Here is an 18,361-nt window from a genome sequence, read left to right as displayed (position 1 = left end):
AAAAAGGTTGATTTAACTTGCTGGCTGCTCTGAGGGATATTACGTCTTTATTGTATTTCCTTTGTACTTAACCTCAACCTCTGAGAGGAAGGAGGGAGAGGAATTGGGAATCTCCAGGGGGATCCAATTATATTTTCTCCTGTGTTCACTGCAATATAATGACTTTGCAACAAGATCTCTCTCTGCTTTATGACTGTTATTTCTCATTTTATCTCACAAGACTCAAGAAGTTTATTTTTCGTAGAGGCCCTTTGTCTGGTGCCGTGTCATTGTTCTGACTGCACAAAATTCTGGAGCCCCATTAGTCGATAAAAAATGTCACACTGGACCAAAAGCCCATTTTTATGAGAGCCTATTATCCCCAAAACAAACGGTTATTGCTGCCGAGTCATGCTTCTCTAAAAATACACACTCCACAGAGTTAGTTTAGTTTCTCAGCAGCTTTTGAGTGACCAAACCTGGATATATAGATTTTTTAAAACTTTATATTTATTAATTTTCCAATTATTTAATTAACAACTTTTCAATACATGTCTTCAGACCAGCTGACTGAATAACACCTCATTTCTCTTATAGTCTGTCCGTGTATCCTTGCTTTAGGGCCCATTTATGCTCAACGTTAAATACAGATCCGGATACGGACGGAGCCTTCTGTTCGTGCTCCGCGTTCATTTCGTCCGTATTTCTGCACGTTTCCATAAAGCTTACGGATACGGGCCAAACGGAGCAGTACCACCGGAAACCATGGGGGCAGTGTTTCTGTCACTACCCGATACGTAGGTCTAGTGAGACACGAAGAAGAAATAACAATTCAGTTTCTCTCATCGGCAGTACTAGAGAAAAGAATTCTCCGTCCTCCAGTCGCGATGTATTTAACGGCCTCACCGACCACCGCCTCCTACAGCGCTGCCTCTGTTTTTCTTGTCTTGTCTTTTATGCAAGAAGTACATTATCAATATCTCCTCCACAGTCGCCATGTTTGTTTTTGAGTTTGTTGTTGTCATAAACTTTTGACGCTGAGCTGCCTCCTGGTGGATATATTGGTTAACATCCATGCCAACGTAAAGGGCGCATGGAAGTATGTGGGCAGTGACAGTAACATCGTTTGAAACAGACGTATACATTTTCGTACGTAAAGGGAGCATAAATGAGCCCTAAGTCCTCAGGTGAAAGGTAACTTTTTCCATGGAATATAGTTCCTTTACACAACACATTGTCACTCCGACCTCGTCACATATCGACGTTTGGTCATGGACTTTCCACGTCCACATATGTGCAAGGTACCCTTGGTGTGTTGGTTGTTGACGTTCTGGGACGCCGTGTCAAGTTCTGCCTGTTACATGCATTGTCTTCTGTCAAAATACACTTCAGTATTCACAGGAAATTTACAGTTTATATGCAGTCTCTTTCAAAATAAAAGCACTACATCAGTACAACACTGAGAATTGACGTTTTTTTTTCCTTCAACAACAAACAAACATGGTTGGGTTCAGGAAAAAAGAACAGGGTTTGGCTTCAGAATCTTACGGGACACGAACACTGCTCTCTCGAGCGAAAGTTGGTGTTTGTTGGACCTGCCCACCCCAGTCAGACTTTCACCGCCTTAACTTTCGTCCTTGTCCCACCATGTTTCCCCCTGATGCTGCTGGGCGCCATTAAACCGGCCTTGTATCATGCCAACGTAAAAGGACAGCTTTTTTTATTTGGTTTCTGACTCCGCAAGTCACCACCAGATTTCAATGACTTCGGAGTGAGACCAGGCTCCTCTCCAATGTCCATCCACTGTCCGGGCCTCGGAGCGTCAGTTTCAGCCAGTTCCTAGTATTGTCCTTTTTTCATGCCTGTATCATAGACTGTAGGGCCAGTATAAGAATACTGAACAGTTAAGTGTCTTTCTTATGATTAATTAGTACACAATCCCAAGTACACAATTCGTGGGTCCCTTGGGATCTTTTAACCTAAAACTCTCTCAAGGATCAGAATAACCCCATCCCAGAATGTTTGTAGTTTTATTCATGACCAGAATATATGGGAGAATGTGAGTGATCAGCATTAACCTGCCCACAGAGTCTCCAGCAGTGTTGTTGTTTACCTTGCTTGTATTTTGTATATGGTGTGATAAAATATCGAATTACATTCTTCCAGCCAAATTCTCTCCATCTTTTAGAGCTGGTGGAGGTTTGCAGCATGCTGCTCATCTCCCGACAGATTAATACTCAGTTCTGCTTTACATTTCAATTTCACATATTAAGTTTTCCCTCCATTACATTTTTGCACCTGTCAGTACTTTTATCACATCGTTACCTTCTCCTGAAATTAACCTGGATATTTTTAGCAAGCCTTTGCTGCGTTTCCCACCTGCGTTTGAGCGACCGAACCCAGGTGTTTTTCACCGACATGTCTCTGGTTTTCCAGCGACTTTTATGCCACCAAACTTGGATGTTTTAGCCAAAACGTTATCTTTTCCAACCATTTGTGCTTATACCTAACCACACATTCCACCGCAGCATTGCTAAAAATGCAGCTAACACATTCTCACTCCAACCTCATCACATTTCGACATTGGGTCATGGACTTTCCACGTCCACATACAACTTGCAAGGTACCCTGGGTGTGTTGGTTGTTGACGTTCTTGGACACAGTGTCAAGATACACTGCCATCATCGCAGGAAATTTAACATTTACATACAGTCTCTTTCAAAATAAACGCACTACGTCGGACGCTGCAAGTCACTGCCCAAGTGCCAGATTTCGATGACTTCAGAGTGAGACTGAGCTCATACAACATATCCCTGGTTTACAAAAATGTACAGTGCAGATATTTTTTCTAGTGATTGGGTTGTCTTACTTCAGGGAGTGTATATTTTCAGAGAAACAGGACTTTAGAGCTATGAGCATTTGTTTTGGGGATAATGGGACATCGAAACAATGGGCAGTTCCCCTTAATCTGACCTCTACATTTCTTTTCCTGTGACCATCTCATAATTTTAATCTAATGACCAATATAACAGGCCAAGAACTGCTTCCCTGTCGCCTGTGGTATCTGCTCTATACTTGCGGTAAATCATCCTATTTAAGTAAAAAACATTAAACTCTCCACATTAAAGAAACATTTGTCTTTTAAGGCTTGCATGGTACAAGTTAAAAATGAGGGATTAACATTTTCCCTGCAGATCATGTTGAGTTCAGCCATTAAGTTTCAGCATGAACAGACATGGGAACTTTCCAAGCCCGATAGCTTGTGGCTAAAATCTTTCTGTGCAGGCTTACACAAATTTGTCACCACCAACCAGAATTTATCTGCAGGCTGTAGGATCCTCAGATGACGCTCAGCCGGGCTGACTTGCCAGAAACGAGAAAATAATTTACAAATCTGGTTATAAAAAATTTTAAATTGGCGTAAAGAGATAAAAGTAACATAAAGGTTTGGATATTTGTTCGACTACAAGAAATTGAACATTTGCCTGATTTAATAAGCCGGTACAGAGAAATGTCCTTTGGCTGAACATCCGGGGTTGATCAAGAGCAACTGAGAGCAAAAGGTGAAGAGTGTGTGTGTGTGTGTTTGCAGGGGTGGGGGTGTGTTTGTGACTGCATATACATGTGTCAGTATACACGCAAACGCCCAAATGCCCTTGCATGTGTGTGTGAGTGTGTCTCTGAGTGTGTGGAGAGGAAACAGAGGGAGCTCAAAGTGCAGAGCAGAGTGAGGAAATAGAGCAGAAGAATACGGGCCTGACATAAAGAAATCCCGGATAATTCTGCCTTAAGATGTGCGATGGCTGCAAAGAGCAGAGCCGAGCATCCAGAGGTCGTTCCCATGGCAACCTTTGCCCAGAGAGATGGCTGACCCTCCCGCCCCTACAGTACAAGCGGAGCACAGATTGTAGGTCACATATGGCACCAGCGATCCAATCAGGCCTAATCTGGCTTGACTTGTGGGTCATAAATTATACTGGAAAGCTGGTTTACACTGCGGCTTATCGCATCGGGAGACTCGGCTGTATGATAATGGTCGTGGCAACTTCAGGAATTGACCCATTAAATGTATATGTCAACAGATGCATGTTTCATCTGTCTGCAGAGAGCAGAAATAGATCAGGAGCGTATGATCCAGTAAAGAATAAAGCTGTCAACATGAGGTACATAAACACAAACATTAGTCACCTCATTTATTCAAATTATCCAGTATAAATGTTTTAGCTTTTCCCCCTTATTGTTCAGTCTATTGAACAACATATAATTGTAATAAAGTCAAATGTAATTTTACTATTTTTAAAAAAAAAATTTTTTACATATTTTTTATATTTATTTCTTATATTTTATTTACTTAAAAATGATATACCCATACATTTATTCATGTATACATATTTTTTACTTATTTTTATATATTTTTTATTTTTTTATATTTTATTTACTTAAAAAACATATATACCCCTACATATATTCATATATACATATTCTTTTTTTATTTACTTATTTTTATTTATTTTTTTATTATATTTTAGATATTATTTTTTATATTTTATTTACTTAAGAAACGTATATACCAATACATATATTCATAGAAACAGATTTTTTTCCATATGTGCATAAGTGAAAGGTGTATATAGTGTAAATAGTATTGAGTGTACAGTTGTGTCTAAATTTAGTACTTAATATTTTATATTTTTCTATATATATCTTTTTGTATTTTATATTTCTTAACCTCCAGGTTTATGAATCAGTGGTTGAATGGTGTGTTTTCCGGAATTGCCAAAATTATTCTTATGTTACTTTCCTGACTTGCTTTGATTATGATTTAGAAAACATCATTCACCCCCTTAGAAGACTCTGATTTGATTTCCCTTCTGTAAAAGTCCCTTAATTGAAGGTACCAAGCATTCCCAATAAGTATTTTCCCCTCAGATTGAACTGTTTCACCCTTATTATTTTCTTTTTTACCCTTTATCTAAATGACCGTGACATATTCAAAGAAATTTATGGGCAAAAAAACCCATAATACTAGGGCTGCATGAGATGCAAAAATAAAAATAATATTGCAGTTTGTTTGACAGATATCACAATTGTGATATGAGTCATGGTTTTAGTAGCAACATTTAAATTTCATTTTCACTGACAAAAAACATATAAAAATAATAAGTGATTTCTGTTTGGGCCTGTACTAAACACGCATGTTTTCTTACATGTATTATTAGAGTATTATTTTGGGGCCAGGGCATCTCTGTAGCACCAGAATGCAAAATTTACAATGCTCATTTGCGACACAGTTTACCTTTATCAAAAAGTTTGCAGCTCCTGTGATTTGGTTATTGCACTCGGCCATATTGCTATTATATTCCAATAATTGTGCAGCCCTGGTTATTACTACGCATGTTGCCTCAACAACTTGAAATTCCTGACAGAAATCTTTTTTCTGTTATTATCAAATCATATTTAATCCTTGGCTCTGATTGATTGTATGTGTAAGAATATTTATTTTCCTATAAATACTTCTGTTCTTTACTTCTGACCTTACTTAAAAAGTGTAGAGAATGAAGGCAACAAAATAAAGACCATGTTAAATGCACCAGATAAGGAAAAAATAAAATAATAATAATTATATATATATATATATATATATATATTAAAAGGCGCTTTTCAAAACACCCGAGGTCCCCTTACAGAGAAAAAAATAACACACACACAATGTTGCTGTGATTAAACCAGTCAGACTGTTGGTGGTGAGGCAGAGGGTACAGTCAGTGTTAGAAATTAATTTTTACCTTTTAAATCTCTCTTTTTTCTCTCTATTTTCTGTATCATTTATTATATTTTATTGCTCTGTAAAGCACTTTGAATCACCCTTATGAATGAAATGTGCTGTACAAACAAAGCTGCCTTGCCCGGAGTGCATAAGCTAGTTTGTATAACTCGCACAAAACAATGCACTGATGAAAATATATCTATAAATCCACTGTATTTACCCTATTTCACATCTGTATTACAAAGGTAATGCATCGTTTTGTGTAGCAGACTTCTCAACATGTCATTAGCTCAAAATCATGGTTATGAGCAACTCTAAAATTAAGGTATGACGTTGATAAAACAATGCTAGGTATGTTTTCTGCCGTTAAATGAGACGTGATTTCCAAAAGAGATATTTTGAAATGCTGAATTTCAGTGCCAAAGAGCTCAAAAGTCTCTGTTCACAGATGTCACTTTATAATTCCGACTGTACGCAGAGCCATCAGCGCGAGGAACTCTGGGAGCAGCACTTTATCCAGGACATGAGGCTGAGAAGCCAGCGGCCATGCAGCAAAAAACACAGATATGATTTGAATGATTTATACGTCATGTTCCTGGTGTGTTGGGATAGTGCTGCTAGCCGACCTCAGAGGGGCCTTATAGTTTTATGTGCTTTTTGTAAAAGGGTTTCCACACAGCAGTGAGGGAGCTTAACACAAGCTCCCATTTTCTGAGGTTCAGAAAGCTGTTAAATCCTATTTTAGGTCAAGTCAGCGTCATGGTCTGGATCATCTGAATTCTTAACACTCAGCTATGCATTAATAAAACCTTGATTTGTGTATGGGAAAACATTAATTTTCTGCAGGCAAGGCGCCGAGAAAAAGATCTTTTTTTACTTAACTTTCATGTGTTTCTCACAAACATGAGTCAGTTTGTGTGTCGACTGCTGCACACTGATAAAAACACTGAATCTAATCTGGATGTAATAAACACAATGCTGCAGGAGATGGAAGTCTCTCTGGAAAAGCTTCTCGGTGGAATATAAATATTTCATGTGTGTGAATTTAAAGTACCAAAGTATTAGTTGTGGCAGACAGGGATGACTTTGGTGTCCAACATTTGCATGCATATTTTCTCCTCACATTTTAGACACTAAAAAAAAAAGTGTTTTCCCTCGGTGTTTGTCAGGTGGCGGCGAGGCTAAACAAGGCAGCGCCCCTCTGTGTGTGCGACTCCAGCCTCAATCTGATAGAAACCAGCCCCCTGATCTCCGCCTGTCTCCCCTCGCTCCATCACTGCCCCGTGGTTGGCGATTTCATGAGTGAGCTGGTAATAATCACGGGTGACTGCATTCTCACCTTTTCGCTGGGATCTATAAGTGAAGGCGCAGCTACACTTTGTGAGGCCTACGGTGGCCATATGGGAATGCTTGAAGTCTGAAGTCAGAGGGATCGTTACATCTGCTTCTCGTTGCTTTATCTGCTTCTTATAAGCTTCCAAGCTGAAGGAATAACAGATTACATTAGGGCAAAATTGCTGCAATTACTTAGAAAAAAAATCAAAATGTGACATATTATTGCAGTAAACACTCAGTCTGCACATGTTGTGATGTTTGTTGGAGGAACACGCTGGAAGAGAAGACGAGCCTGTAGACGCAAATATAATTTTACACATCTTGAAATATTCCAGCAAAGTGCTCGCAGGTGTTAATAAAATTATCTAATGTCTGCAGTCTGGGGTGAAATATTACTTCACGTGCATATTTGTTTCCTCTCATTTTAGTGTATTTTGAAAGTAATTTGACATATTGGCAGATTTCTGTGTGTGTTGTGCAGCTCAGGTGGGAACTGAACCTGCAATAGTTCCACAGTGTTGGTCTCTGTACCCAAATAGCTGCACAGCACTGCATGGCCGACCCACGTCTCCTCCTCCGCAGATTAAGCCCCGGTCTTCCTTTCAGTCAACCCACTGTGCTCACCAGTCGTGACGTCTGCTTACATAAATATACCGAGCCCAGTCTGACACACACACACTTCTTTTCCCTCATAGTCTTTCCTACATTTGTTTACGCTTCAGTCATTTTTTATTTGTCTAATATACTTAACCTAATGTAAATATATGTGAATAAAAGGGGACATCACTCTGTCAGTAATCCAATATACACACTTTAAGTGGCTTTTTAATTTCCTAGATAATTAAAACAAACATTTATAAAGTTGACAGTCATCCAAAATAATTAAGTCCAAGAAAAGTGTGGTCTTTCTAAATATTATACATATTTTTTTTAAACTATATTGTGCTTCAAAGACAAAGAAAAAAGTTATTATCCTGCACAGTTTTTGGCAATGAGGTTTTCATATATTATATAACATATTTATGAACGCTGCAGTTAGAGGAATATTTGTGTGAGCACTAAGCAACTATGTGTACTGTTTTATTAACAGAATTTGAGCTCACTGAGTTGTTGGCATTAACTTATGTGTTTTAAATTATTCACAAATTTTTTGCTGCATAAAAAGCTCTCTCAATTGCAATCACAGATACAGAGCAGATAAAAATCCACTTTATTTGACCCTATTTCACATCTGTATTAGTAAGTAATGCATCGTGTTGTGTAGCAGACTTCACCAAGCCTTTATGATTTGGTGGGTTGGACGTCACCGACCACTCACAGACAACAGCACTGGTAGATTTCTATCTATAAAGCAATATTGGGCAAACGTCCGGCCGACCTTGGCTCCCTTCTGTGTGTCAGCTCTGGTAGTTACCAGCTACGCTCCTCCAGGTGATTGCTTTTTAATGTACCCTGGGTTTTTACAGCTCTGGGGAACATTTCCTACTCTGCACCTTGGACATGAACAATCTCCAAAAAGATCTTAAATTAGACTTACTTAGACTTACTTATACCGATCAATGAATTTAAGGGCATCATAAAGAATGTGGTGACAGAGACATGTGCTTGTTTTAATGTTTGAATAGTTGATTTTTGTATTATATGTTGTATTTGTTGCATTTTGAATGTGTTTTCATTGGTTGCTACCTTGAAATTTTCAATCTCGATGGGACTTCCTGGTTAAATAAAGGTTAAATAAATAAAATAAATATTTTTCAAAATAATTATTTGCTTTAAATTGTGTTCTTTAAGTTGTATTTTCTAATACATATTGTCTATAATTTTCAGTTCTGGCTTTTATAGATGTAATATATAAATATAGTTTTAATTTGCACTGTGCTGCTGTGCTGACCAGACTCTGTGTGAATTATTTATTACTCCATTTTCAATATGAATTCCAGGGCAGCACCCGACTCGACAGATTTGGCTGTTCAATATGAAAAATGATTTATTTGCTCCATTTTTACATATAGAGTTTAAGAGTTAAAACAAGGTTTGGCGAGACCTTCAGGCAACGTTCACGCAACACTGTGTAATAAACAAGCCAAGTTAGCCCTCTGAGCTAACGCATGCTAACGACAGATCACAGATGTGCACTGGTATTTTTTGCCAACACCTGACGTTAGACAAAAGCCAGAGACGGTCTCTGAAATTGCTGTGAGCTGTAAATTCACCACTTGTAAGCAGAAGGCAGAAGATAACGTTATCTCTGAGCCAGACCGGGTTAAGCCTCCTCTTCTTCCTGCAGGCAGCTGCCTGTGTTTCACTCAGACTCACCCTGGGTTTGTGTGTGCGGGGTGAGCGCTCACTCTGTAGCTTAATCTGGGGACTGAAATGTCCCCGGGGGTGCACTGTAGATGACTGACAAAAAAGATCCGACTGATTCAGATCTCCAACTTTCGGGGGGCAGCCCTAATAAATTCCATCTTAAATTAAAGTTTAATAAATTTAAAAAAAAAAAAAAAAAAACAGAGTGATGTGGCATTTCTGAGTTTATAACCAGCAGCCATCAGGTTCAGTCACAACACATCAGTCTGAATAGTTTCTAACTCCCGTGTTGTCCTTCTGAACTCTGCGGCTGTATCTTCAAAATGTCTTCAAGGTTCACCGAGCTAGATGGAACTCTCTGGTACAGTCAAGTGCACACAGCGTGAGTGATCAGACCTTTTCTTGTTACTGAATCATGCAATGTTCAACCTCTCAGACTGCTTGTTTTAGGAAATCAGCCTGCCCCCGCCTGAACGCGAGGAGGAGAGGTACGCCGGGAAAGGAGGAGTAAAAAAGGTGACAAGAGCAGAACTCTGAGGCTAATGCAATCTGAAATGGCCTGTAATGCCCCGTTTCTAAATTGGAAAAATTGACCTTCCTCGGAGAGGTGACACAAGCCTGCACTCCGAGACGTTTCAGGGGCTAAGTGGAGGTTTCGGAGCAAGCTGCAGCAGACCCTGGAGGCCAAGCAAATATTTCATGAGTAATTTAATATCTGGAACATGAGAGCGCGCTCCACTCAGGATGCTGGCCCGGATATGGACAGTGATCTGGGAGGGAGGAGGGGAGGAGAGGCGAAAGGGCAGACCAATGAGTAGTTAATGCTGTACATCAACTTCCCTCCAAGGGTGCTCCAGGGATACAGCATTATACCACCACCTTCCCTCCACTTGGCACACTTCTGCGAGCCCCTTGCAGTGGAACAGACATTAGCATCTACTATTTATTTAAAACGTGGAGCAAGTTACTGCTGCACTGCCCAAAAGTAGGTCTCAACATTATCAGCACCTCATACTGTATGAACGCAAACTTATAACTTAGCCTTCAGACTTAGCCTTCAGACTCTTTAAGGGACTTCTGGGCTTTTAATGGATGCTGACAACAAATAAAACCACATCCAAGCAGGTTTTCGAAGAAGCTTTTCAGAGCAACAGAGGAAAAGCACAGGTGTAGCTAATAACAATAATGATACTGTAGCTCTGTTTCACTCCAAGAACTGGCCCATCTGAATGGAGTACAGTCATTACCAATGGTATCAATTACACCTGTGCTTTCCTGCTAAGATAACTAATGGCCAAAGAGGACAATACATTTGTACAGGTCAAACACACTCTCCCTGACAGGTGGGTACTCATGTTTCTAATTAATTGATATGTATACCCCTTTAAGATCAGGGTTTGATCAAATTTGTGTTACTTGTAAAGTCCTGTTTTAGCTTCATCGTCTGCAATGTTGGGATAATCCCACCAGTCCTGAATAGCTCTGAGGGACATTTCATCGGGAATAGAAAGAGTACACCTACCAGGATACTGCACTCAAATGAAAGAAAGATAGCTGTGTAAAAAATGTGCTTGAATTAAAGTAAAAAGTAGGTCAGCTAAAACACTAAGAAAGAGAAGTGTTACACAGCGTTTTTACACATGGAAGGCGATGTTGCTAGGCAACGCAGTGACTGTAGAGTTAGTCACAACAGTCACTTTGTTGTTGCACTCACCTGTCTGACGTCATTGTGTGAGTCTTGTGCACCACAATCTTCTTCAGTCTGCTCCAGGTTCAACTTCTCTGCTTATTCATTCTCAAAGCATAATAATCCAGCCTCTCTGGTCCCAGTACAACCAGTCCACTCAGCCTCTCTGGTTCCACTGCACTCCTCAGTTTTCAAATATAACATGAAAGACAAAATAATAAAACAAAAAGTTTCTCAAAAACGCAGAAATTACAGCTGGATCCACCACAAGCATTTTAGCACTTAGCATGTGAGCTAGGCCTAGCTCATCAAACGTCTCTGTTACGTCGGCTTTGTGTCGGCCCATACCTGCCCACACACGGAAGTCGCCACAGAAGGCGGAATTTCATCTCTAGTTTAGCTCATGTTAGTTTTCATTTCATTTTCCCTAGCTGACGTTATCTATTTATCTGGTTATCGTGAGCACTCGTTTTGGGTTAAAAGTGGAAGTGCTCAGAGCTCCCACCCATGGTCCGAACTAAATTAATAAAGGTCGTAGTTAATGAAGCATATGAATATTAATATAGAAGGAGTGCCCACTGAGTGCAGCTTCTTTTATTGATCGTTTGAACATCATGTTGTGGTCATTTTCGATTAAAGGCCGATGTCTCGGTGACGTATTGGCAATGAGCAAACGCTGTCCCTGCTACATCTTAACGATCTAAACTTGATACATCGGGCCGACGTCGGCCAGATGTAAGTGTGTTATCTGGGTCAATAGCCTACAAACTCATGAGATGGTACACAAACTTCTTAGCAACTTAAAACTCAAGTGTGTTGGATTTAATGGCATCTGGTAGTGAGATTGCAAGGGACTGAAACCTCCCCTGCGTGTGTTCCCTATGGTGCAATAAACGTGTAGAACTATGGTGGCCAATGCGAAAACACTAATGGCCTCATCGAGAGCCAGTGTTTGGTTTGTCTGTTCTGGGCTACTGTAGAAAAACATGGCGGGCTCCGTGGAAGAGGACCTGCTCCAATGTAGAGATAAATGGCTCATTGTGAGGTAATGAAAATACAATGATTCTTATTATTAGGTGATTATACACTAATGAAAAGATACGTATTTCCATTATTGCCAATATATCCACCTAAACCCTACACAAAGAACCTCTGATAGACACTAACAGGATATAAAAGCTATAAAATTACCTCTTAAATTACAGTCGACCTCAGTGAATAGATGCAGTCTGTTGTTTTGCGGTTGATTAGTACTTCATTCTTCCCAAACAGTCTTTCAAACAACTTGACTGCAGCAACCATCGGCATCTCTTCCACTTGTGCCTGCCAAACAGATCTATTTATCAGACATTTTGAATTGTTGTTGAACACCAGTGTCCATGAAGAGTGTATCTGTGGTCAGCTCTGTGCAGCCAACAAACTTGTTGACCGTCTCGTTGGCGAAGTATTCCTGGCTTATACATCCACAAAGAAAACCAGAGGACCTGCCGTAGACTGCCGTAACTGCTCATTCTGAGGTAATGAAAACTCAACAAATCTTATTTTCATGTGATTATACACTAATGAAAACATAGTTGTAAATATTATATTTCAATCTCTGCCAGTATATGCCCCAAACTGTACAGACTGGAGGGCAGTAAAAAAGTATGTCGTGCAGGTTTGAGTGATGAAAGCATGATTTAGCCTGCTCCAACAGAGAGGGGCTGACTTCTATTAAAGTATAATATAAACCATGTAAAATCAAAACTGGTGCAATATGTTTTTCTCTCCAGAACATTCAGTGCTGTCGCTGGTGGCTGGAAGCTAACGTTATAGGAGAGTGAGCCTATGGTGTATAGCAGCAGGTGTTGGTTACAGAGGTCGGAGTTCAAGCAGTCTTTGTACAGGAGAAGCAGGCGAGGAGAAATTGTTCAGATAACATGAAAATTTGATTCAGTTTCCTCTACATTTGTTCTCTGTTTCCCAAAGTAGATTAAAAAATCATTATGTGTGTGTCATCTCTCCTCACTTACAACTTGTTTCCACTCACGTATGTGTACGGAGATGAGTCAACCGGAAATCCATTCATTCCTATGAGAATCTCTCTGATATCTGATGAGCCTGCAAAACTCCCCCCCCTCTGTAATATTTTGGTCTGGGATTTGCCACAGGTACTTTCAAAAAATTTAATTTTTGCGGTGGATTTTGTGTGACCGTATGACAGTGTGCTAGCTTAGCTAACGGGCCTCTAACTAGCTAACGGTTTACCTCAATTCAGTTGCCTGTGAGTTTGTTTGATTAAAAATAACTTGTATTATCTAGTTTTAACAGAATGTGAATCTGAGTAATGTTGAAAATACAATATGATTTATAATTTTAATATGCAATAGCCGCAGTGGTTAGCAATGTCGCCTCACAGCAAGAGGGTTCCTGGTTTTCAAATCCAGGGTGGGGGAGCCCTTCTGTGGGTTTTTTCTCGGTACTCCAGCTTCCTCCCACATTCCAAAGACATGCAGGTAAACTGGTGACTCTATTGTTCGTAGGTGTGAATCTGAGTGTGAATGGTTGTCTGTCTCTGTAGCCCCTTTTACACTGCCAGATTTTCGGTGAACGTTGGGCCGTTTTGCCGGCAAGCTGCGAGCGTTTAGACACACAGAGCCGGATTGGCGAGTTGATCCGAGGTGCCCAATTTTCCGCCTCGTAGGGTAGTCATATTGGCGGAACCCTTTTTGTTTAAACAGAACGAGGCGCCCTTCCACGACGGGAGGAGCTGTTGAAGGGAAGGACGGGCCAACTTACGAGAGAATCGCCAGAGGACTGACCAGCCGCGGCTTCCCTCCCACGTCACTGGTTACGTCACACACTGAGCTACACGTTTTGTTACTTGCTCACGCCCCCCATTGCCCCGAAAAAGGCACATTCTGTATAAACAAAAGTAGGTATTTTGCAGCCTACCTACTCCCCGATTTTGTTTTTATACTGCCAATGCTGAAAAAAGACTGATTGGGCTTTCCTGCAAATTTGCACAATTCATATCTAAAAAGGGCTTATGTGTCAGCCCTGTGATAGTCTAGTGACCTGTCCAGGGTGTACCCCACCTTTTGCCCAATATCAGCTGAGATAGGCTCCAGCTCCCCCACAACCTCTAACAGGATAAGCAGTAAATGATATGAAATAGCCTACAGTTATAGTCAAATTTATCAGTCTGATATGAAAGTGCAGGCATATGACTCGTTCAGCCGTTCATTTGTCTCGTTAATTTAATATTTCACAAAACATACCTGGCAGGTCAACATTTTCACTTACTTGTTGCCATGCAGTATTGGTCCTGTTTTTGTCCCGGTAATGTTCCAAGCACATATTTGAAACTACTGGCTGGTGAAACACAGACAAAATAACCCTCACCCACGGCTACAGGTAGTTTCTATCAGGTTTATATCCATGTGAAAAGATATGGTGTTAGGACACGCACATAGTATAGCTCATTTTATCTTATATGGTTGTATTTAGGGTATTCATAGTACTTAGAGCTCCACTAGGCAATACTTTTACATAAAGAATACCTCAGTGCATCCCTATTTTGTGCCTCTTGTACTTTAGGTTATATCTGCAAAACCTTGCTATTTACAGTTTATGGATTTCAGAGTGAAAGATTTCTCGGGAGTAAAGTTCAAATAGTTTTGAGCCCTCCAGCTGCCAGCATGCAGGTTTCACATCATTAAATTTGCAAAGGCTTTTTCACCTTCGGAAAATCATTTTCCTGATTCTTTAAACAAACATAGGGCCTCTCACAAGCTTTAGTTGTTGTCAAATAGCAACCGGAGGGCTTTCTAAGTCAATATATTAAAATGAATGCAGTTATCACTGGTTCAGCTCGGCCTTTGGACTTTCATGATTTACCATATAAAGCAGAAATAACTCTCCTGACATGAGGTTAATAGCAGCTCTGATGGATCTGATTGTGTCTGGTGTCGTTTTGAAGCAGAACATAAGAGGGTATATATTATGGCTTCAGCCAAAAAGTTTGGGAGGTTCACACTGCGCCGATTACAGTCACGTGGGACAAAAACCTGCAGCATCTGTTACTGCTGGCACACACACACAGTCTAACTAATGTATTATTGAGAGAACGGGAGCTCCCAGGATGCAGCGAGGAAACATGTCGATGCCTTGTTGGGAACAGAGATGTGTGCAACCAAACAGGAGAGTTATTCAGCTGTGTGTAACACAACATGAAGCCATGATGTAAGTCAGAGTATCTTTGGGATAATATCATTTTGAGCTGGGTTTTAAAATTACTATGAAATGCAACACCACATGTGCATCTGACTTAATGGAAACAGTTCTGTGATACATTACTTAATTTTTTAATTTAACAGCTGCGTTGTGTAATATGAATGTACCCTACTTTATACACTTTCTTTCAGTCACGTTTCACCAGTACAATACAGTACAATGCCAATGTTTATGCCCCTGAACTGGCACATAATGTAACCATAACTGACTCTTTGCTAACGCCAAATCAGAAAGTATCTAATCATAGCAACAGAAACGAAGCATGGCAGGCCTGTCAAGGTTTGGGTTTCTCCACATGTCCAACAGGACGTTAATAAGAGTGACACACATTATCTCAAGGATCTGGAGGGTGGTGTCTTTACAAAACCAAAATTACAAGAGCAAAGGTGTAAGGAACAGACTAAACAGTATTTATCAGCTCTAACGTGAGCTGCAAACATTAGCACACGCGGCTAACATTTGTAGTAGTAAAATTGTGTTATTTTTAAAGGCAAGGGGCAGTGGTAGCCCTAGCACATTCAGCACCCTAGGCAAGCTTAACCTGGCAACCCAAATGTCTATGTTTCATATTCATTACAAAAAAACGACAGGAGCTAATGAGAAATCAATACCAATGAAAAACATAGGCTAATAACAAGATAAGAAAATGGTAAGTGGACATTAGCAAATTTTGTCTCTTTTTTTAATGTACTTAATATCAGTTTTGACAGGACAATCACTGTCTGGCTGCCGCCTCTCCAGGAAGCTGCTCCAGGTGTGGGAGAGCATGTATGCCCCCTCATCCCTGTTCATCGTCCCTGGGCCCCGCTTCGTTATTTCGATAGCCTCCCAGATCCAGCGCTGGTATTTGTTGTCCTCGTTGTCTATTATGATTCTGTGTATGACGAGGGGGCATTCATAGTTCATCTAAAAAGCCGATATTGGCTGATACCAATGATGTGATGTTATTGTGCATCCATAGTTATATTGTGTTATTGTCTGTAAATAACATGTGCAGGACTGGGACATCCACTCAACAGGAGCCAATGGGAGCTAAGATAAACACTAGTGACTCCAAAACTGCTCTTTATTTGGTTATTGTAAAACTTTAATTAAAAACCCAAAACTTTGATTAAAAATACACGTTACTGACTGACACAACTTCCTTCGGAGAGCCCTGCTTGGATACTTAAATTGGCAGACGGATGCATAGGGATCGCAGCCCGGTACAGCGTTGATAGGCCGGCATATGTTGATGACATCCATGGTCTGCCAGTTGCTACTGGAGCGTGACATACTTGAAGTCGTACTGCTCAAGAGTATTTGGGTCTGTCATCAAACACTCATGAGGCCTTTCAAGACATGTGTAGGATGTACCAGTGGAAGTGTATTTGTCCTCAACCTGGAATTTGGGGATTCCAGCTCCAAAGAGGAAGGAGATGAGTGTGGATCTGAGAGTGTTTTCTTTGTCCCAATTAAATGCCCAGTCCCTTCAACTAGCCCGGTGTGGCTACACATTTTGACAAATAAACGCCTGTCTCAATTAGATACCTGGTCTGGTCGGCAAGCAGTTCATTCTTTTAACAGAAGTTTTTAAGATGTATAAAACCAGGTTGTTGGCTACCTCAAATTATGTGTCCATTCCTCGATTACCCTGTAAATTATTCATATTCCTGTAGTCTGTACGGGTCCTCAGATGAAAAGAATCAAAGGGTTTTTCATTAAAATTAATCCAAGTTGTGAGTTTTGTTTTAACAGGATAAAGTGGTGTTGTGTCAGTATGCCAGGTGCCTGGTACCATAACTCTCTTTCTCTGATGCTTCGTCTGCCTGAGCTAGATCAAATGAATAATTCATAATTGATATATTATCTGAAGCCTAATTTTTAAACAAGTAATATTCATACTGGTTTAAATAAACAATTTGATTGTATTTCCTGATCTTTGTTTTGTGTGAAATGAATTAATTACAGGCCTGTTCCCAAATATAGACCTGTTGATTTCAGTGATTTAAGCATATAATAGCCTGGGTATTAATTTAATTTAATAATTATTAAAGAAGTTGTAAATGGACTAAAATGTGTTTTAATTTTGGTTGTAACACTTCAGTCTTTTTGTCCATATAATAAAACAAGTTAATCCTATAATCATGTTTTAATGGTTGTTTAAACAGTAAAGATTAAGTAATGTGAACTGTTTTAACAGCGACCTGCAGACTCACTGAAAAGCTTAAGTTTAGTTGTTAACATCTCTCTTGAACAAGCCCTGTGTCACAGCAGGATCCCTCAGATTAGAGTTCTCCTCTCTTCACTAAGTGGCTCCTCAGTCTCCACAAATGATGTCTTTTTCTTCCACAGGAGGATGCTGCGAACCTGCTGACATTAAAATCGATCGCTGTCAACACGCTGCCATCCCTGATACCACGAGGGACATTGATAACTGGTGCTGGTGTGAAGACCTGCAGATGAAGACACACATCCCCGGTGTGCTGCAGGAGACGGGAGGTGAAGGAGAGTGTAGGAGAATTTGCAGGTCTTCATGTGCACTTACCTGTCACTTCTCAGTCTCAGGTGCTTCCTGATGTGACTACATGGACACATTCAGTTTAAAGGGTTATATTCAAGACTGTGGTGAGAGGAGAAATTACAAGTGCATGTACAGTATATTCATATGTAGCTGAGATACAATGATGCTCCTTTAGCGTCAGAATCAAAATAAAGTTTGTTACCAAGTAGGTTTTCACTTACAAAGAATGTACCGTGGTCTTTTCTGCATACATTAAACACACAATACAATTATTAAGAGGAAATAAAAATAAATGTTGAGTACTTAAACAGTCAAGAATATAAATAAAGAACAGAAACTCTACGATAAAATTTTGGAGAAAAAAAACTCACTGTAGACTCTTTTACTGTTTGGTTGGTGGGGCTTAGCTCGAGGCAAAACAATCCTCCACAGACAGCTAGCACTAGCTAGCAAGTTCTGTTGGATTATTTTAAACAATGGAGAAAGATGATACGAGTTGTGCAATTAG

At 40.0% G+C, this 18,361-nt stretch overlaps 1 long non-coding RNA gene across 1 annotated transcript in view; it reads left to right on the top strand.

Annotated features, from left to right (window-relative positions):
• LOC126386474 (uncharacterized) overlaps positions 1-18,093 on the top strand; it is a 35,465-nt gene extending 17,372 nt beyond the window's left edge. Inside the window, exon 3 of the long non-coding RNA XR_007569513.1 lies at positions 17,685-18,093. This is a non-coding gene — a long non-coding RNA (uncharacterized LOC126386474). The remainder of the gene's footprint in view (positions 1-17,684) is intronic.
• Positions 18,094-18,361: the final 268 nt, after the last annotated feature.

Source organism: Epinephelus moara, chromosome 24 (genome assembly GCF_006386435.1).
Source record: "Epinephelus moara isolate mb chromosome 24, YSFRI_EMoa_1.0, whole genome shotgun sequence".
Taxonomy (NCBI): domain Eukaryota; kingdom Metazoa; phylum Chordata; class Actinopteri; order Perciformes; family Serranidae; genus Epinephelus; species Epinephelus moara.
This window is presented reverse-complemented; position numbering and strand designations above follow the sequence as displayed.